The sequence below is a fragment of the Mastigoproctus giganteus genome, chromosome 13, assembly GCF_048544385.1.
Source record: "Mastigoproctus giganteus isolate SK-2022 chromosome 13, ASM4854438v1, whole genome shotgun sequence".
Classification (NCBI taxonomy): domain Eukaryota; kingdom Metazoa; phylum Arthropoda; class Arachnida; order Uropygi; family Thelyphonidae; genus Mastigoproctus; species Mastigoproctus giganteus.
Genome location: NC_143587.1, coordinates 141,334,795 through 141,348,851, shown reverse-complemented (window position 1 = coordinate 141,348,851; position 14,057 = coordinate 141,334,795). Strand labels below are relative to the sequence as shown.

The 14,057-nt window shown below is 35.2% G+C and overlaps 1 protein-coding gene across 1 annotated transcript in view; it reads right to left on the bottom strand.

The window, feature by feature from the left end:
- The window catches only part of LOC150076494 (uncharacterized), a 201,286-nt gene extending 187,527 nt beyond the window's left edge, over positions 1–13,759 (bottom strand). The window contains exon 1 of the mRNA XM_090387400.1: positions 13,611–13,759. The gene's annotated coding sequence lies outside the window, so the exon portion shown is untranslated. The remainder of the gene's footprint in view (positions 1–13,610) is intronic.
- Positions 13,760–14,057: the final 298 nt, after the last annotated feature.

The window sequence follows — 14,057 nt, the reverse complement described above, 5'->3', positions numbered from 1 at the left end:
ATAGAGCCTGAGGTCATCCGTGTACATCACGTAGAACAGGGTGTACAGGTTTCTCCATGTCATCCTTGTACGTCAGGTGGAACAGGGTGTACGGGTTGACTGTTAGACAGAATAATAATGGATTGGCATTTTTTTTCAAAATTCAGTTGTACATAAAATATTACTTCACAAAAAATTAAAAGTTGTCATTCAATCTTTTAAAAGACAATGAAAGTTAATACGAGATTAATTAAAATATTAATTAATTTACAAATGGAAGTAAGTTTATGACAAAATGCTTGTAATAAATGCTGTGTAGTTCTGTCAGTTATAAAACATTGTACAGGTAGGGGGAGAGAGAGAGAGAGAGAGAGAGAGAGAGAAGAGAGAGAGAGAGAGAGAGAGAGAGAGTGTGTGTGTGTGTGTGTGTGTGTGTTTGTATATAGTGTAAAGAATACTAGGTTTTCTACTAAATGACTGATTTTTGGTATTGCACTGGAGGTGAAGGTTCTTCGAAACCAGTGCAGAGGCAACACGTGATGAAATGCCACTAAATTATGAGATCAGATCGATGCATTTAATGGTAATCCCAGTGACAAAATGAGACTTTGCCGTGCCCATACCGAAATTATTGTTTCCAAAAGGAGGAAATGGTTGATCCCGTCACTTAAACACACATTTTCATCCCGCAAACAAAATTCCTCGCAAAACTCAGTTCACAGACACAATACACTAATGCTTCGTAGCCTGAGATTGCGTGCGGCAAGTGTAAACAACCCAATTCTAATCCACCTTAACTAGCATTTCCTGAAAAGAAGAACGATAAAGGAAATCCCCACCCGACTTCGAAAAACATTCAGTCCAGGATGACATTGATTCAATACTAAGTGGAAACAGATCAATGAAAATTCTCGTGAAGACAATTACGAAAAATAATCCAAATGAAAGTTTAAGATATGTTTTGAAATAGCAAATAATTATACTGTTATAGAATGGCAACACAGAGAATTCACTCCACATCTATTAATATTTAACGACACAATCAGGCGAACTCAACGTTTCAATCGGTCTTGCAGACTTACAGTTGAACTTGCTGAAGTAAACAAAGTAGTTAAGACATGGAAATTTGCGATATGAAATGAAATATGCATGGAGCCCTTGAAAGCAAGCACACTGAGGTAGTAGATGATCGATATAGGAACATATCGAGCACTGTTCACAGGTTATAGACCCAATACGTGACTTCCACATCCATTACAGGACTACCAGACTAAGATTGTACACATGCAACTACTTTAATAGATAAATGCTGCGTAGTTCTGTCAGTAAGAGAAATTGTTGCAGGTAATTCAATCAGAAGCAGAAACCGTTCGTTGTCATGATACAAAATCACCAAGGAATGTGTTTTGACTGAACAGATGTTTTGAATTAAAATTTATTTTATTTTTCTCTATTTATAACTTTTAGAAATAACTTTTTCGATTTTCGAATTCAAATTGAGAATAACTCGTGAAAGGAATATTTCTTTCTAATTCAGGAGGGATGTTGGCAAATGTAGAATTTCACATTTTAGGACATTAATAGATAAAAGTTGAGATGCAGTGGTGTAAATTTACAAGCCCTCGCTTGAAATGATCACAGTACTCTTCACACCGGACCGAAAAGACCCGAGTTGGAATTCAATGAATGAGGCAAGGAATTTTTGTAGGCCTTTTTCCTAAAGTAGCTGACTTAGTCGGTTTTTTTCCTGAAAATCGCGTGTTTTCGTGTCCAGAAAACAAGACGATCTCACACCACACTTATAACCCGGCAATAAGTTAAAGAATTGATTGATGAGCATCAATGAAATTTGGTAAGGAAGTAAATGCAAATTATTCACTTTTATTATCAGAAAATAACGACCGATAGATACATCAAAATATTCACAAACAAAAAAGAAAGAAAGAATAATTATTTCGCGGATTTTGTCTTTTAATCTTGCAAAAGAATTCATATTCCGGATTGCTATTTTTAAACTGTCATAACGAAGATAAAAAGAAAAAAGAAATGCGTTGTAAATGCAAATTATCTTCCAAATGCGCTATGACCTCAATATCAACTCTCAGAAGGATTCAGAGATCCAGTAAGCAATGTGACATAAATTTAATATCAGAATTGAAAAATAACATAATTTTATGGACCAATTATTTCGTGCTTTTGATACCAAGTATGAAGAACCAGTTGCGCCTCTAAAAGACTAAGTAATACCCGTGGGAGTAAGGCAATAAAAAGTTAAGGAAATATGAGTAATGTATACAACGAAGCTGACAACTTAATTCCAGTAGGAAGAAAAAAATCATAAAATTCCATTAAAAAGTAATCTCTTTATCTAACTGGATAGCGTATTTCTTCATCAGCGCGTTTCTTAACGAATTAAGAGAGCCTATATTAACTAATCTAATTTAATGCACGCGCTTAATGTAAGTTTAATTTACTCATCATAATTTCTGGAATATTTTTGTAGTTGTCTTGAGCGTACTTCATCTTATTATCCAATCAGAGCAAGGCATGTAGTGAAGCTTCGTCAGGTGTAGGATAGACACTCTTACTGCTGGCAAAACCATTCATGTATTACTTATTATATAAGTATTTTGTCTGGCTTTTATACAAATTCTAAGGATTGCTTGCATTAATTTCTATTCATGCAAGCAAGACCTTCTAAAAGGTACTGAAGCAGAATCCAAGTTAGTACGATTTGGGATCGATGCGTGCAGTGATTTGTTTTAGAGAAACTCGAATTTTTCGTCGCGAAAATCCAGAAAAACCAAACAGAGCATACATGAAATTCACTGCTCAATATATAGAGATCTCATTGCCAAACTTGGTGAATAAAACAAATATGTTAATTCATCAAAAACTCGTATTACGATTGACTTGTAATATTCCGCTTACAACACCGTTAAACACGTTAATATTGTTAACTATTAACATAAATGCTGATTAATAATATTAATAAAACTCTACTTTCGACATTTTGGAAAACCTAACAGCCTTGTGGCCAAATGATAGACGTGCTTTCTAGTTACTCGCCAAAGCCATCACTCCTATTTCTCCAGTGGATTATAAGGCTTATACATTATAGTGTGCTTAACGCACTTTCTCCTATTCTGTTTTCCCTCGAGGCAGAGATACTTGTCCATGCCCAACCTGTTACAAAAAAGACAATAAATCTTTGTCGTCCATTTTTACTTCACTTCAATAATTTCTCAGAGATACCCTTTAGCAAGCAGCGCATAAGCCACTTTGGAACTTTTCACTTAACTGACAGTCACTGACGTTGATTCCATTGCTCTTAGAAAATCTTGATTGTGGTACCCATCTTCAGATAAAGACCATGAAAATATCTGAAAAAGCTCAAAATTGTGCTTGATATGTCCTAAGCTTTTAACAAAGTATATTGTAACCTATGAAGAATTAGATGACATGATAATAATATTATTAAATATCACATAATAACAGTCAATTTCATTTTAAGAAATTTCCGATTTTATGGAGGACTGCGAGTCTTTTTTGATTTCGGTGCTGCTTTTCTTCTAAGAAAAATAACACAGAAATCTCTCTTACCTTAAAATTTTATTTTCCTACCTGAGGTAGTCTATGTAAAACTTTTCGACTTCGTACAAAAGAAAATGGTTAGATTAATCAATGACCCTCCTACTCACTCATTGCCCTCATTACTTCACAGACGTTCAGTTACTAAAGCATGCATTAGATACTTACTCGGAAATTGTTCTTCTAAACTAGCATTTATAACCTTTCCACTTCAGTCTTAATGTTTTGAAACACGCGCGGCAGGCGGTTAATATCTCTCCGCTATTGAACTTCAAATTCGCTTCCCTTAATATTTTCTTTCTCTTCATTCCCCCTTTTTACTTCTCTTTCCGAAGCAATATTTCTCAATATGCGTTCACTAAAAATTACAATCTTCATAAATTGAAATCCATTGGTAATGTGTGTTCATTAATCTTTCTTGTAAAGTGTTATCGTGAACACAACATGAATCTGAAATGAGGGTCGGTCTCTTTATTCGTATTTTGGAACTGTTTAAAAGAAGAGTCCACGTGCTTTTGTTTCGCTGTTTTGAGTTACCGCTAAGGCAATTCGGGTTGAACAGTCTTTCTGTAAATTGCGTGTTCCAGGGCCAATTTTTCACATCAAGTAGCCAGAGTAAATTTCAGAGAAATCTTTGTGTGAGGATAAGCTAAGGTAGTTATAATCCAGTAAATGGGATACGAACCCGTATCTTATCATATACACGGAGAGTGGCATTGTACTTAATCACAGATGACTCTAAATGTTTTTGTCTCTGGTTATAGTTGACGTCAACGAATGAGATAGCAACGGTAGATGGCGAGGACTGTACCATCCTACCTGGCTACTCCTGCTCCTTCCAGTACAAATGAAAATCGCTTATGAGAAGTATGCTATATGTTTTTTGAAAAGTTTTAGAAGTATACTGTGAACTATCCACCGGATTTAAATTTATATTCGACCTGTAAGTGTCAGTTTTATGGATGTCTTTTCTGTTTAAACTGTATGTTGTGTACCATCTTTAAAGTTATTGTTTGGATTTAAAAGTATTTTAGAAATAGACTGTAGTTATTTTGATCGATGCTTCAGTCAGTTACGTTAGCTTTGTCTTCATAATTCATATCCTATTCAACAATCCCTGCAATCGTGTCAATAGACAGATGGCGCTCTATTCGTTCTGTCCCCCCTTTTTTTTTGTAAGTTCACCAAACTGCTTCGCATAAAATAATAACGAATTTTCTTCATTAACTATTATTATGGAAATAAAGTGACATTACGACCGTAGCCCAACAACTAAACATGTGATTATAACAACGTATGAAGCTCCCTTGTGCCTGCTTCGAGAATAATTAGGAAATCTGAATTCGTAGGGCTGATCACGAAAGAGTTATGCCGGTCATCAAGTCCAGTTGAAACCATCATCAACGCTGGCGTGAGGGTAAAACTGTAAAAGCAGAATAAATGCTCGGAGTTCTGGGTACACGAGATGCGCGCGCTGGAGACACTTGCATGACGCAGGTGACCCTCATAAAAGATATTCGCACAGATTCTTTAGATTATGCGGTATACATGCAGAGTAATGAAATGAAGAGTTACACGGCAACCTGGTTTAGAGGAATACGAATCAACTTTATCGTCTCGCTCTTCAGTACAATGTAGAGGCTCGAAAGCCGATACAAGGCCAAACGCCTCCTACGTGCTCGAAACCATCACGTGACTGTCGCGGTGATACACCTCCCTTTCGATGTTATACGCTGCCATGTGCTTATAGTAGAAGTTCACCGGACGGTAGTTTCTTCCGTTGTTGTCCTGATAGTTCACAAAGCCATGAAAGAAATCATTCTAACATTCTACAAGATATAGCGTACACGAAATCGTCTGGATTTAAAATTCACCCATGACAGAAATCGCTTTTCCCAGTTGACTTGCCCCTGCGTAACCATCATAATTATCACACGCTATACCACATGAACTAAAAATGAAGTGTACTGCATGGAGGTGGCACTATATAACGTGGCAAAGTCAGAAGGATTATTCAAACTTTGTCACTTCTCTTCAAGAGGAGATAGAAGAGCTTGCCACTCTACATACCATTACAGAAGTGATCTGTAAGCTGCCCATTGATTCAGTTAAAACAAATAACACGCCATACTATAATATGGTAATATAACATACATATAAATTAAGGACCCCTTAAAAAATAGCATGGTAAAGAGAGAAGTAATAACATATAATGAAAGGATCTAAAATTGTCTTCATTCGTGAACTATCTATTTTAATGAGTGTCTAATTCATTATTTAATGACAGGATTAAGTGAAAGTTTATCAGCAGATGTAATCCGATTTTCTAGAAGTATTAGAGCCGGCTTTGATCGGATTTTCCCAAGGGAATGGGAAACCAATGTCAGACTCTTCTCTAAGTTCGCGTGTTTGGATAACAGGAATAAAGCTATAATACAAGGTGAGGTCCAATGGAGCTAAAATTTTACCAATTAGATTATATTCAAACTCAATTTTACATTGGCGTAATTTAACGTGATATTCCACTAATAAAAATATTTAGAATTGGTATAAACAGCTGAAACCCGTTCTCCGAACTAACCATAAAGAGCAGATGAGAATTTGGATGAATGATGTATTTTACAATAATTTCTTCTACGAATTGTCAAAATCAGAAGTCACATTTTTATTTATTGAAAATATCAAATTCTCGTTAATGAACATAGAAGCAATATTTCATTGAAGACTACTACGAATTTCTCAAGAACGGAACCGATTTAATATGAATGGATAGGAAAAGAAGAATGGTCCCTTTTCTTCTGGAAATGGCAATATGACATAGCAATATTTTGGAATACAAATCTAAATAATTTTGAGATAATACCTGTTTATAATAGTATAATATTTTAATGGCGACTGAGGAATTAACTAAAATGAATATATAAAAATTATAGAAATTTTCATAGAAGCCAATTTAGAATAATAGTGCACCTCTGAAAAAATCTCGCGGGGCCTCCGGGTTACGTGTACCACCAGTAGAATACTACTACTACTCTAGAGCTCGATTCATCATTTCAGCCTCTTGTGAAATTCATAATTTTTAATTATGAGAAAAAAACGTAGCATGTTCCAAGATTTTCTTTGATTTAATTCAATTAACCCAGTATTTCGCAAGATTTCACAGAGTACTACACAGGCTTATATGTTTCTCTTTTTTATTTATTTTCATCCCAGACACTAATTAACACACAAATAGAGTTTCGGAGATGCACAATTCTAATTCCAAGTGAACAATATTAAGATCTATAAATAGCAAAGTTAATTTTCACTTAAGTTCGAGAGAAAATAGCAGGAAAGAAAGAGCTTTCAAAAAACTTGAGGAAAAATTGACAGTGATGTGATGACACGTCGGACGAAGTCCGAAATGACAAAGATGGCAGAAATCGTTTGAAGTTCTGTTGGTATAGCAGATGAGAGGACATACACTAAAGTGCAATGAAGTGATGCATCTCAAAGGGGAGAGGCTTATAAAGAAGGCAATATGAATACATTCGACGAAAATAAAAAATGCTTCAAAGGCAACCATATTATTTTTTTATTCATTAATTGGAAATTTCATTTGGTTGGGAGGATGTATACATGTATTATTGGTTATCTTGCTGGTTATTGCCTGGCTGTTGTGCTGTAGAAAGGTTAGTAGATAACAATTCTTTCTTTTGTTTTCTTACTTAATTAGTAGTAATTTTTCGTATTTAATTAGCGCTTTATTCCTCATCTTATTTGATTAGTGGCAATTAATTACAAGTGGTCAGTAACTGTGACCCACTATAATGGCAGGTGGCGCGTTCGAATGCAATGTATACTTGGCGGAAATTATGAACTCCCTCCTTTTACTAGCCGTCTCAGTTCCAGCTCAATACAGAAAGGTATTGAAGAACAGAAGAGATTTAAGTAGCCAAGTCAAAGGAAAGCATGGATGTTACAGAACTGGAGCATCGGACGTCAGATTTCGGACAAAAGAAGGGACAGGACTAAAATTATTCATAAATGCATGAGAGCTGTGTATGGTAATTTTATGATTTATGGGAACCAGATAAAATTTTGGTCTAATCAGTTTAAAAAAATGTTGAGAATCTATAGAATATGTTATTAGTCTCGCTCGAGACTAATAACAGAAGTAGCATCTCTAGAAATGCGCCAAAAAATGTAAGACTTCGTTATGCAGGATAGAGGGTAGATGTCTTTGAAATATCAAAATATCTATGATTGCCAGAGAATGTAATATTTCTGAGGAATTTTTGCTGAATATCCTCCGTGAACATTTGGCTATGCCAAAGTTTAGTTATCGCTGAGTGTCAAGATTGCTCAAACGACTTTAGAAACAGTACAGGAGTCAAATTTGTCAGTAAAATTTTCAGAACCATAAAGCAGGTCCACAAGGAATTTTTGTTTCCAAGAATTGTGTACTTGTGATGAAACGTGGATTAATTATTGGCATCAAGACAAAAAACAGGAGCCCATCTAATGGAAACACTCTGGATTATCATCTATCAAAAAATTGAGGAATCAACCGTCCGCCGGGAAGATCCACAATTTTTTTTGGGATATGGAAGGACACCTTTTGATAGGCCACGTGTCATATTACAAAACAACCATTGGAGATGCTTATACTTTCGTGCATAAAAATTTAAGAGGGGGCCAATAAAGGAACAGATAAGAGGCAAAGTGACACATTGGGTGTCTTACCTGTTATCTGGTCCTTTATCCCATCTCAACAGATTCCAATAGTCAAACTACCCACTCTAGATTCCCAACTTGTCCAGAAATAAGTATATCCTCTTCGGAAATCTGAAGGGACACCTGCATGGGCAGGTGTTCCTTCTGTTTTCTTTCTCTCTCTCTCTCTGTTTTCATGTGATTATTTCAGTTGTCAGAATAAAGTCAATTTTTTTTCAATTGTTTCCTCTTCGCCTACAAAATGCTGGACATAAGAACTCAAGGGGATATACATTGAGAAAAAATAAAACGCAGGCTGTATAATTTCTTTAATACTGAAGTGGATATAACGTTTTGGCCGCCCTCGTAAGTATCAAGACCAAAGAGAAGCTATGCAAAATTTAGTATTGCTATTCCTTCGATTTTTAATTAAAATATCAGTTCCTTATAAACATCATGCTAAGCAGGAGAGTTAATGGAGTTCAGTAATAGATTAAATACGCTTTCCCACAAGGGAGAGCGTATTTAATCTATTACTAAAACGACACTGCTCATAAAATAATTAATTATCCTAATTGTTTGCATACTTAACAGTAATTAATTATTCCAGAACAGTTAAACAGATTAAGGGTATCATTATCTCTCCATGCGTATTAAACCAATATATATCTTTCAATTCTAAGCACTTTCTTTATCCGTTTATCATCGGATAGCTTTCGTTCACTTCCAGAAATCCTAAAAGAAAAAAGGCATTTTTTTCGGGTGCTTTGATTGAACACACGCTTAAAATAATGGCATGTTTTCATTGATTTTTCTCTAGAGTTAAGGAAAGTAGAATTAGAATTCTTTTGTTCTTTTTCTTGAAGTTTACGAAGATCTAGACTCAGAATATTAGATTTGAATCTATATAATGGTAAACGAATGGTAATAGTAGAAAATGATTATCTTTACAAATCCTGAAAATACGACCTTGTATATGACCTCCAAAAATGCCCAAATCCTTGCTCTAATATTAACTCAGTGTACGGCTGAACAAAAAATTAAATAATAGTAAATAACATTCAGTAAAAATTTCCAGGATTATTTTTATTCCACATATTTCATTCCTCCAGAAAAGACCATTCTTAATGAGTGGCTTCCTAATATCAATTACAGAATTTAATTATTCAAATTATATATTAATATCACCATATTTAATTAATTGATTTCGTCGATTCTATGGACTAATGCAAAACAATTCTCATATGGCACATCCGAGACCAATAACCCTACACAATTTGGAGTCCGGAAACTCATTTGCATTGTATAAAATCCATTTATCGCCCATTTATAATGATAATGACCGTGAAGAGTAACTCCACAAAGTTGCGCAGCTGAACCATATAAATTACAAATTTTCTGGTTTATATCGCAAACAAACTCGTGCTCTTCGCTAGCCACTTGAAAACACATAATTTCCCCATATATTTAGCTTATGAATTCTTCTCTCGTCTCGATGTTCAACCCTCACAGGCGTTTGCGAGTTTTAGAATCTGCTTTAATTTATGACGCCATCGTAGAGTTTGCAAGAGCATTGTGGAAAGTAATAGAAGTCGCTACGAGGGAACAAAAGGAACGCTAGATATCCGACGGGGGTTTTTAAAACGCACACGTTTTTCTCTATAAAAGACATATGCATGGTATTTGCAAACAACAAATTGAAACTACCTTCTTTCGACTCTTAAAAAGGCGACAAAGCAGAAACTATTCAATCGCCTTCCACTTTCATAAACAGTTTATGCTGAGTACGTATGGCAATATGTACATTTATAAATACGTGTGCCTTCTACAAACTTCTTTCTGTTTTGCACACTCTGATGAGTCGTAAAAGAACGAAATATATTGCGATTTTAGTGGAATATTTCTAATCATTCACTTCAGTGAGAGTTTATAAATGGTTGCAATCTTCTTAATAGACTGAGGGTAACTGAGAATTTCTTGTGCCTTTCTTATTTCATAAAAATAATACAAATAAGTTTTAGTGAAAACGAAATTATTCTTTTTTCCATACTATTTAACTCGAATGAAAGCCGCGAATCTCATAAAAGGTTTATATTTAAAAAAGTCCGTGAAGATGATCACCTTCTTTGTTCTGGGAATAAGTTTAGCGCGCTTATTTGTATTCCATATTTCGAACCATATATGATAAAATCGGAGCAGAGGACAAATTCTGCCATCTTCCTTCGATTCAGCAACATCCACGAATATGACAAAAGACCACTTCACTAGCAAATCTGAAAATCAAAAGAATATTCTTAATTTGTAGGACATCTTTATAAAATGATGAACGATGACTTGGACACTCCAACTCGCATAAATTTTTGGATACTCCAATTCACAGAAATAAAGATGCTTCACACAAAATATTACTCTTTTAAGCTGAGGATTAATCCTGTTTACTGCGACATCGTTTTACGTGACTTTAAGATAACTAATAATAAAGTTAATCTGTCTTATTTCAAATGATGATTTTTCCATTAACAATGACATTTTGAAATGCAGACTTTTTGTTCGTGTCTATTTTTAATGCACCGTGCTATTTAATCCGGTTCTTTCATTTAAAGGTGTGTTCAGACATTCTGCGTAGTGATTTTACTTTGATCCAAATCGATTTTCAGGTTTTTGCACTTCGAGGGAAGACATACAACGCAGAAATGAAAATGGATGGTCCAAGCTGTAAAACAGTGGGTTACAAACAAGAAAGAAATCATTCTGAACGACAAATAGATATTAGAGCGAACTGTTCCAAGATGTCTGAATATGAAATTCAGAGTATTACCAGTGTTTATCGCATTAAAGTAAATTTCTAAACACCGACGGCAGCAAATCAAGTATATTTTATACGTGTAAAGAAATCAAGTGCACTGTGTTATCTGAGATAAATATATCGCGTTGGGAATTATTCAATATCATTTATATTTTGAAGGAATCAAGTTTCGCAAGAAGTTCGTGATATTGAATTTACATAATATAGTCCAAAAGGTAGACACTTTATAATATTGTGCCAAACAGAATGAATTAAATATGTGTGTCTGTCAGTTATATCATTTTGAATTTTCTCAGCTGTATTTATCACCAAAACAAATCTGCGCAATCTTGGACAGCCAAACTTTTAAAATTTTAAACAAGACACGTGCTTCATCCATTCGTAATTAAATAGTTCCATGCTCATGCCAGCGTAATAAATTAAATTGATATATTGTGATTATGGTAGCTAATAATTTGGTAAGCTATTTATTAACCTCGGGTGATAAGAAAAGTACAGTCAGTTTATTCCAAAGTCAGTAAAAACATTGAAAAGAATAAACGATTTATAAATATTGGCTGAGAAAGGAACTAGCCGAAGTATTAACATCATTGCATATATATGAGGGGCGCTGGAAATGCTATCGATCCGAACGTGAATGAAAGAAGATTGAAAAGAAAAAGCTTATATTATTTTTAAATATAATTCCTCCAACTTTAACTCAATGTACTAACTTTCTTTCAATTTAATGGAGGCAAGCATGAGAAAAAAGAAAAAAATATATCTGAACGTCACTTAAGAAACATCGACCTCACAAATACTTCAAATAAAGAAACGATTCAGAATCACCACGAGCTAGGTCACGCTATCATATAGCCAGTTCTGTTTCTTAAGCTTAATTTTTAAGCAAACTTTGTGGAGTGGAGGGCATTCATGACAAAAACTCCAAATCCGCATACAGTGTATAAAAGTTTTGAATAACATAAATACAGTCAGACATGTATAGGAATTATACTGCGGTGTCTTTAACCCCCAATTCTTCCTTTTCTTCACGTTAAGGCGTATAACTTTACTCCGATCACATGATTGCAGCAAAAAAGTAAGATGCAATTCTGCCCAAAATATGAATATTCCCCGCCCCATAAGGTTAGAGGGCACCTAAAAGAAGCATTAATTATTATTATATAATGACTAACAGCTTGAACTTCGCGTACCAAAACCATTCTCAAATTGAGCTTCACATCAAAATATGATCACAGCCACCTGTGGCGAACAACCTGTTGACCCCATTTCAAATGTTCATAAACTGTGCTTTACATCGTGCTAAAGATGGGTATAACAGATAATGTCTCCCCGAAATAGGGGTGGAAGGTGGAAAGCAATTTTAGAGAATCTCTCATTGAATTATGTTTTGTTATTTATGTCATGTTATCTCACAATTAATCAATGGGGCGTTTTGAAAAATAATTTCTAGTTCAAGAAATGCCGTTAATGTAACGGCATTTCTTGAAATCAATGTAGATACACTGCACATATTTCAAATACCCCGAGTCCTTCATTTGTAAGTTAATTCGCCAAACTGCATTTAAACAGCTATTTATCTAGTAGGTCATTGTATAAATAAACCCAGTCAAGAGATACCAATCACTAAGTTTACAAGTGTTTGGTTTATAATGCGACAAACACACAACTTTAACAAGTGCAATTCTAAAGGAAATATGAATAAATTATAACAATCTTCTCGTGGTAGCCATCTGTGAGAAATTCCATTTAATTTTAAGAATGGGCAATCAATTTTCAATGCTGTATTAAAAAGGCATGACCACAAAAATAATACAAACACTAATTATATATTAGTACACAAAGGCAGAATTTTTTAACACAATTTACACTTTTGGTTGAATAAATATTGATCGAAATTTTTCTAAATCTTCCGGGAATAAGTCTGAATATTAGCATCCTTGAATCTCAAAATATTTATATTCATATTTATTAATACTTAATAGCCTAACTCTAATAACACTGCACCCGGGAGGAGCATGGTAAGTAATTTATGTACTTCAATTATGTTATAATCATGGTAATTCTAGAATTAAGGGAGGGATTTTGTTAGACTCTTAATGTTTAAATAATTCTATACAGCTCTGTATTTTTTTCAGATTAATAGATACTATTAAAACGAATACAAATCGAATGAAATGAAATACCCGAAAGAATCCCGAAGTACTGTTTTGCAAGGACTAAACATTTTAAATTCCAGAAGGTAAAACTTTAATCCGAAATAGTCTAGTATTTAATCGGCACTACCTCAATGTCCGAATGCAGATACACAGAAAGGGGTTCTTTTGTGCACGTGTACAAAGTTAAACACCAAGAAAACTTATCTAAAAATTGTTGCAGTTACAGACATCCCAGATATCTCAGGGCCATGTGTCTGCCTCTCCGAAGTGACACTGCACTCCCTTTCCGATACTGTGTGGCGGCAAAGTTTGAGGTCAGTTTACGGAGAGCACCGCGCCGACTAAGTGCGGAAAGGACCAAAGTATCCGAAAGAACTTACCTGGACATGTACGGCACACCCTCTCTCTCCCTACATGAGAACGCAGTGGGTCAACAGGCGCCCTGGACTTTCTTGTTTCCTAGCAGCTGACAAACCACACAACACTTGGCAGTTTTCCCGCGCGCGACTGGTAGCTCCCTGTGCTTTTACTCTCTCTCTCTCTCAGCTTAACACTGAAGGACTTCTCACTTTTCGTCTGGCTGCAGTGAAGAACGTTGCCAGCAAGCACCTCGTTCGACACGGCGCATGCGTAGGATGAAAGCCAATTTCTCTCTCTCGTCGTAGGAGCGACCGCTACTGGGTTAGTGGTGCCGCAACAAAATATTTGTGTGTACACGCTTGGCAGGATACTAAGTAATAAGCTATTTACCAGGCAGAGGACTTGTCACTTGGTCCACGCTACCAGGTGGAGGCTGAATCGAGTCTTATATCCGCTGCCGAATTTCA